The 8043-nt window shown below is 57.6% G+C and overlaps 1 long non-coding RNA gene across 1 annotated transcript; it reads right to left on the bottom strand.

Moving 5' to 3' along the window:
• Positions 1–2991: 2991 nt before the first annotated feature.
• On the bottom strand, positions 2992–3744 carry LOC309452898. The gene is made up of 3 exons (XR_014186664.1): positions 3733–3744; positions 3489–3534; positions 2992–3084 (listed from the first exon to the last, which is right to left on the bottom strand). It is a non-coding gene; the product is annotated as an uncharacterized lncRNA (long non-coding RNA).
• Positions 3745–8043: the final 4299 nt, after the last annotated feature.

The raw sequence follows: 8043 nt of genomic DNA, 5'->3' as shown, positions 1-8043 counted from the left end.
AGCTGTGGCTGCTGTGGGCCTGGCTGACCCCAGCGCTGGAAAGCATGGTGGGATGGAGGGTCCTGCTCCTCGGGGGTGTCCTGCAGGATTCCTTGGTGCTGGCAGCCAGGGTGTCTCCGGGCCCCTCTCCCCACAGGGAACAAGGCCTCATGGCTTTTGGGGCCGGTACCTGTCTCCTGGTGGTGCGATTGTCAGCAGCGTCGACACCACCTCCCCAGGGCACTTGTCAGCCAGGGGGACAATTAGGGTCTCAACACTCTGTTGGGCTGGTGCCGTGCTGATGCACTCCAGGGTTTTATAGATGCAGCTCGTGATCTTTGGCACCTGGAGGAGACACAGGTGAGGATGGTGCTGCCACTGGAGTGCAGCCATTTCCTCAGCTTTCCTTGCCATCCCTCTCTGCCACCTTCATGTGGCTTCATTTTACTGGGATTTGAGAGGAAGAGATGGATGGAAGGAGGAACAAGGCCTGACAGGGCCGAAGGGCAGGACAATCCAGCCAAAGGCCACTTACATCCACCAGCCAGAAATCGCAGTCTCTCTTGACCATGTCCAGCATGTTTCTGGCCGCCTCCTTGCCAAAGGTGCTGGAGTCGCTCATGGCCTCGATGAACACCAGGACTATGTCTGTTTTCTCGGAAGGCTGGAGGTATTCTGTAAAGAGCTAAGGGAGGAAGGGAGGCAGCAAAGCCAAGTCACACCGAGTGCCCCGGTGCTGCTGCGTAGCCGGGCAGTGCCAGCAGCCCTGCAGAGACACCCGGCAGTGCTGCGGCAGTGCCCGCAGCAAAGCTGGCAGCAGGGGCAGCAGTGACTGCTGGGGAGGAGGAGAAGAGAGGCCCGGGGAGAGGGAGGAGGGTTGGGGTCCTGGGCACAGGCTGCTGGCCCTGCCGTGAACCTGGGGTTGCTGGTGGCCAGCAGGACTGGGGCTGCTGCTGGGACACTGGAGAGCAGCCCTCGCATCGTCCCTGCTTGGGGACAGCAGGAACCCTCTCAGCAGGGACAGGGAGGCCACGCCAGCCCCCTGATTGTGGAGGCCTTTGTTCACACGAGTCCCCTGCTGGTGCCACCAACAAGAGTGCCAGCAGGAGCTCTTTACCATGACGTCGGGTTTTAGCCAATCCTCAGAGGAGCTGTCGGGATCTTCCAAGTGGGGCTGTCGTGCTTGATTCCTCCTGTCTGAACAGCAGGGAAACAGAGAGAACTCAGTAAAGCACAGCAGCTTTGTCAGCAAGCTTCCCAAAGCACCCCGAGATCTGCCCTCGTGATGGCAGGGCGTAAGTGGGCAAGGAGAATTCTGGAGGGCATCAGGAACAGCTTCTTGCTACAAGCACTGGAAGCTCTAGCCAGGAGGACTCAGAGATAGACCTGCTCTTCACTGGCAGGAAAACCATGGCTTTGGGTCATGGCAATCAGCTGTACGTTTGGGTCTGGGAACCACAGAACAGCGGGCTTCAGGATCCCGAAAGGAGGGAGGAAGGAGAGCAGCAGAGAACAGATCCCAGACTTTGGGAGAGGGCTCAGCTGCTGCAGCAAAATGGCAGCTGGGATGCTACGGGAAGCAGCTGGGAAGGACAAAGGAGGTGAGGAACAGGAGCAGACCCATTGGGAGATGTCTGTGTGTAGAGGAATTGAGCCCAACACAACTTCTCTTACTGTTTTGTCCAGCCAAGAAGACAGAAAGGTGCTGCACTGCATCTCGAGCCAGAGTTCTTGCCTCTTCCCAGGAATGTTGGAAAAGGAGGAGATGCCCCAGCAGCTGTCCCAGCTCAGGGATCTGGATGTCTCTATAGCTGACAGGGCCGTGTATGTCTGTCCTAGAGCAGCACCAGGCCTGGGCGAGGGAGACAGAACAGCAGGAGGGTTGAGGGCAGGCGGCTTTGCCAAAGCCCTGAACCCAAGCGCGTGTCCAGGGCTCCGTGGGCAGGCAGGACTGTCCAGGGCCATGCCGGTCACAGCTCCCAAAGCAGCTGGGTGGGCAACAGCCCCGCGTGGGGAGAGCTGCAGGCTGCTCTGGGGTGCAGGGATGGGCAAACGGTCTGGCCAGAGGGTGCCTGGCTCCTCACCCCCAGTGTGGGATTCTCAGCCAACATGAAGCTCAGCCCCTCAATCCTCCCCACGGTCCTCTGCCGCACATGTTCTCTCTCGGAGCTGCTCAAAGTCAAGAGCATCTGGGAAGAGAGAAGCTGCTGGTGAGCACTGGGAGCCGCCACCACTCCAGCAGAAGCAGCACCGCTCAACTCTTGTGCTGGACTGGCCCACTCCATTAAGGGTTCCCCAGGACTCGACCAAAGCCTGTAGCGAGGCTCTTGCCCTGGGGTCCCTGGCAGGCTTGGGGCACATGCCCCAGGCCAGCCCTGTGGCCAGGCAGGAAGGCAGATGCCACCCTCTGCGGCCACTGTGCTGCGGAAGAGCCTGGAGGGCAGCCCCTGGTTCCCCGGGGAGGTGGGCACCCTCCCGGCAGCGCTCTCTGCACGGCACGGGGTGGGACTGTCCGCTCCACAGTGGACACCCTGTCCCCCAGGGTGAGGAACAGCCCTTGCGAAGCCCAGACTTTGCACATCCAGACCTGGAAGATATTGTGCAGCAGGTCACTGACTCTGGAGGCACGAGAGTTGAGAAGAAACGCCTGCAGCATGTTGTCCATGGACCGCATGGTCTGCAAGAACACAACGGGTTGTGGTCGTGTTTCCTGCCACCCCTATCACTCCCAGGAGACTGATCTGAACTCCCAGCACTGAAGGACGACTCCCGCACTGCTGCGCTGTGCCCGGGAGAGACCCGGGGCAAACAATCTGCTCTGGGCAGAGCAGCCTGTGAAACTGGACATGGCCAGGCCCACAGGCAGGGGACGAAGGGCTGAGGGTGGGACAGCAGACCTGAGACCCTGCCCTGCCTTGGATCTCTGGTTCTATCGTGGCACGGGGTGGTTGGGGAGCAGACAGAGGGACCGGGGGCTCCTGTAGCTCACGCAGCACTTACTTCTAAGTAGAGGTAACGGTCCATGTCCTCCACTTCTGGTGGAAGCGCGAAGACACTGGAGAAGCAGGCTTGGAGCAGCCGTGTCTCCTTGCCCTCCAGCACCCTCTCCACTGCGCTGCAAAGAGAGAGAGCAGCCAGCCGCACGCTGGTACCTGGAGCAGTGCCTCGAGGCCTCGTGCAGGCGGCCCCGAGAGGGATGGGCAGGTACCTCAGCTCAGCAATGGCACGCATGGCGATCTGCCGCAGCGCCGTGCGCAGTTGGTCCCTGGGCTCCTCTTCCAGCAGCACCTGCAGAGCACAGCCAGGATGGGACCTGCAGCTGCCAGCACCCAGCGCCACCAGCCCCCAGCCCTGCCCAACGCTGTCCTCACAGGGTGCCGGTGCCGCAGTCCTCGACCCCTTCCCCAGAGCCGCCGGGTATCCCCTCACCTCGATATTCTCTGCCAGCTTGTATCTCCGGCAGAAGACATCCAGGCCCCTTGGCGAGCAGTGGCGCCTGCTGGTGTCACACAGGTCACGGATGTCCATAAGAAACCCAATCTTGTGGCTTTCCTCCTGGCAGCCGGGGAGCAGAGAGGCAAACAGGGAGCGTGAGATGGGGACACGCGGCCAGCGGCACCGCAGCATGGGGGTGCAGTGCCCATTAGAGACCTGGGAGCAGCAGCTCTGCCCAGCCTGCACCCTCCAGCACTCCACAGCAGAGCTCCTGTCAGCAGATGCCAGCACAGCCGCCTTTAAAGCGGCCGCGGTTACCTTTTCTGGGCTGCTGAGAAAGGACACGATGGAGTCCATGTATCCCCTTAGAAGTCCATTCACAGGTAACGCATCGGCATCTAATAAAGGGGGAGAGCAGGGAGGGCTGCAGAGAGGGTTTGCAGGCAGGACAGAGCAGAAGGAGATCTGCCCCCCATACAGCCGCACGCCCGCTGCCCCGGCACAGTCTCCCCGTGCATGTCAGGGCTGCAGGGTGCCCGGCAGACGGGCTGTGATGCTGGAGCCAGGCAGGACGGGGAAAGCCCCCAGTGCAGCGGGTGAGGAACTCGCTTCAGACGGGCAGGAAAGGTCCCCGTCCCGCAGCACGGCTGCCTCCTGCCCGCCCAGCTGCCTCTCGCTGACCGTGCCCTGCAGCAGGAGCTGGGTCCCCTCTGCCAGCACAGGCTGTGCTGGGGCCGGCTCCCAGCTCCGAGCAGCCCTGGGCTTCAGGCAGCATAATGGCCAACATCTGCGGAACCCCCCTGTCAGCGTGCAGGGAAACGTGGTCCTGGTGTTGAGCAGGGAGCGCTCGCTGGCCCCCACCCTGCCCAGACAATCAGGGCCCCTCACTCACCCATCTCCAGGTCCTGGGCCATGCACAGCTCCTGGGGCTCTGCTGGAGAGCTGCTCTCCTGGGGAGCCCTGTCCTCCTCCAGGGCCACCACGGGGCAGGTGAGGTGTTTGTCTGCCATCTCGTGGGTTTGGGGAAAGAGGTATGGGTGAGGAATGGGGAAGACTTGGTGAAACACCACGAGTCTGCCAAGGGCAGCCGGGAAAGACGTGGGCTGCACTTGGGGAGTCCTCAGCACAAGTCTGCCGGGGGCAGAGGGGAGTCTGCCAGGGGCAGCTAAAGTGAGGGTATGGTTGGACTCGATGATCTTAAAGGTTCGCTTCCAACCAAAAAGATTCTCTAATTCTCAAACTCAATGAAAGACGTGGGCTACGCTCGGGGGCTCTCGCCAGCTCCGTGCTCGCACCCTGTCTCGTCACCGTCCTGCCGGACAGTGTGGGCTGGGGCTGCAGCTGCGCTGAGCACAGGCAGGGCAGTGGGTGTCACAATGTGAGGTCACAAAGGGCCCCACTGTGACCCTGCGCCTGGGGAGCGAGGGGCATCATGTCCCGTTGGGAGGAACAGGCCAGTTCAGCCCTGGGCACCTGGGTGCTCTCAGGTGTCTCCAGGTCCCCCTTTGCCCTCATGTCCCCTTGGGACTGCCCTGTTGCCCTGTGGTATGTTCCAGAGCCCAGTGTTCACCTGACTGGCTGATCTGAACAGCAGTGAAGCTGCTCCTTTAGTGGGTTTGTAGAGATTTCTAGGGAATTCCAAGGGAGGGCAGCAGAGGGGATGGGCTTTGTGTGCTGTCTCACCGCTTACAGAAGCTCTCAGTGGCTTGAGGATAAACTGATAATATGACCAAGTGACAAACTGTTGGAGCGGGCAGAGCACAAAAGGAGGAATCCAGGTGGTGGGGGGTGAAAAAGGTGGAAAGGCTGAGGTACTAAATGCCTTCTTCACCTCAGTCTTTAACAGTCAGAACAGTTGTGCTCCAGGTACCCGGCCCCTGGAAGCAGAAGACAGACATGGGGAGCAGAGTGAAGCCCCAATGATCCAAGGGGAAATGGTTGGCAACCTGCTACACCACTTGGAAACCCACAAGTCTGTGGGGCCAGATGGGATACACCCGAGGGTTCTGAGGGAACTGGCAGAGGGGATCACTGAGCCACTTTCCATTATTTACCTGCAGGAGGACAAGAGACACAGAGAATATCGCTGCTTTCCCTTATTAAATTCATCAGTGGCCACACAGTGACTTTGTTTCTCGTTTAACTGTTCCTGCAGTAGTAACAGCTCATTATGGGGCCCTTGAATTGCCTTACAGGTCTGGGCTGAGTTTTGATCTGGACTGTTGCTGTGCTTGGAGGCTGCTGTCCTTGCAGAGCAGATGAACTCACTTCTGCCACCCTGCCTGGCAGTTTATTCCATCCATGTCACAGCTCTGTCTGCAGCACTGACAGCTCCAGCTCCCCCAGTCAGGCCCCTGGCTGAGGACATTTCCTCACATCTGGGCTGAACCACCCCAGCTGTGGCACCAGCCCAGCTCTGACCTGCCACAAGGAAACCTGGTACCAAGTATCCAAGAGCCCATGTGTGCAAAGGCTTTGAATCAGAGCACAGACATGACATGGCCAAAGATTGATGAATGTCTCTCTAGACCTGGGAGTATAAAACCAGAATAAAATTACTAAATCCATTCAACTGAAGATATTCCTCCTTCAGCTTGGAGAAATTAGATCCTTTGCTGTAACCTTCCTGGTGTCCTGTCTAATGATGGGACAAGAAGAGATGATTTTCATACCAGTTTATTTTCTAAGAGGAAGAATATAATGCTGGCAAGAAGCGTCTGTGCAGAGGAGAGAGAATCAACATCACTGATTACTTGAAGCTGTTTGAAAGGTTGTGTCCCCGGAGCCCCAGGGACACCTGGAGGGAGCCCAGAGGGGACAGAGAAAGGGACATCATGGGCTGCTCCTGTGCTGCTGAGCTGGGCTGGGCTCCTGGGACACAGGGAGCTCATGGCAGTGGCAGCGCTGCAGAGAGACAGCTCTGCCCAGGAGCAGCTCCTCTGCACACGCAGCAGGGCTGAGGGCTCTGCCTGCAGCACCGAGGGCACAGGAGACAGGCAGAGAGAGGTTAAAGACAACATGGGGTGGAGGATGCTGAGAGATCACTGGGAGACAAATCTTCACAGTGCTGAAAAGAGTAAGTCTCTGGCCATAGCCCAATTCAGCTGCAGTTCCTGGAGAGATGCTAAAGCTGGAACATTCCACAAGCTGTGGCATCTGTCAGGAGGGACGTTGCAGTTTCTCCACTGTAGAGAAAACATGTTATATAGAGGTGAGTTTCTCTGCTGCACCTTCAGAGGGACATTTCTAATGGGCTTTTTCAAGGAGAAGGTAAAGGAAGGGGTTACAGTAAAGCTAAGGAGCTTTCCCAAGTCCTTATTTTCAATTTCTTTCTCTTGGGGAATTTGAGAGGAGAAATGGAAGAGTAGCTCTCATACTTGAACAAATCACTGAGACCACTCAGCTGTAACTACAAGCAGTTAGTAGGTCTGATAGGAACCTCCTGATGAGCCTTCATCCACTCCTCTGCCCATGGACAGATGCAGCATCACCTTTGTTGGACCCAGCAGGATCACCCACCTGTCTTTGTTTTCAACCTGCAAACAGGAAGATGCTCCCAAGCAGTGCCCTGCAAACAGGCAGGTGTCTGTAGGGCCAGGGTGAGGGCACAGAGTTTGGGATGGGGTCTGTGAGCACTGACAGGGAAAAGACATGGGACAGGGAATCACCTCCCAGGAGGAAAATCTCCTGGCAGCAGGGACATGATCTGGGAAGGAGGAGAAAAACCAGAGCTCTTGTGGGAGGGAGGATGTAGAAATCTCTGATTGATCCCCTGCAGTGCAGATCCCTCCTGTGAGCAGCCCCCTGGCCTCCTGTCCCACCCAGCAAAGCCTCTGCCCTCAGGGCTGGGGGCTCCAAGGCATGAAGCAGCTCCTGTGCAGCCAGAGCTCCAGTTCCTCTGCAGAGCACAGGGGCTGAGAGCAGCTGCCCGGTAGTGTTGGTGTCTGGGAGGTGGCTGCACAGCTGGGGAAGGGTGACGCTGTCTGAGTGCCCGGCTGCCTCTGCCCTGGCCTCTCTCACTGTCGAGGGTTAAGATTGCGGGGTGACAATAAAACCCTGGCAGATGTATTGTTAACCTCCTCTCCCCCCCACTTCCCCCTTTTTGTCCCTCCCTCTCCCCCCTTCCCACTAAGGACAGGCGATCGGGAGGGAAAGAAGAACAGAGAGAAGAGAGTTGGAAAAATTAAAGATGTTTTACTAATGCTACTAATAAGAATAGAGAAAATAATACAAAATATACAAAACCAATCTTGAAAGTCTCAGCAACTGCAGAGCCGGCCACCAAAGTCCAGGATTAGACTCTGCAGCCAAGTGGAGCTGGATTCAGTCTCTCACTAGGCCTCAGTTCTCAGGGACAACCAGCGAGATCCTCTCCTAAGGTCGGCCATAAGCAGAAGGGAAAAGGGACGAGATCCTCGTGATCTCCCACTTTTATATGAAGTATTCACGTGAATGGAATGTTATACACAGTTGGTCAGTTTCTTAGTCACTTGTTTCTCGTTGCCCCTCTCGCGAGATGTCCATCCATGCTTATCAATATGTTTGCATTCCATTGCTAGGTTTACCAAAACATGGGTCTGGTTCTCCAGGAAAATGCAGTTAATATGAAGGCTTTAGCTGACAGGCAAA

This window comes from Streptopelia decaocto (genome assembly GCF_964273445.1).
Source record: "Streptopelia decaocto genome assembly, contig: HAP1_SCAFFOLD_97, whole genome shotgun sequence".
NCBI classification, from domain to species: Eukaryota; Metazoa; Chordata; class Aves; order Columbiformes; family Columbidae; genus Streptopelia; species Streptopelia decaocto.
The sequence above is the reverse complement of the archived record's forward strand: the minus strand, read 5'-3'. Positions and strand labels throughout refer to the sequence as shown.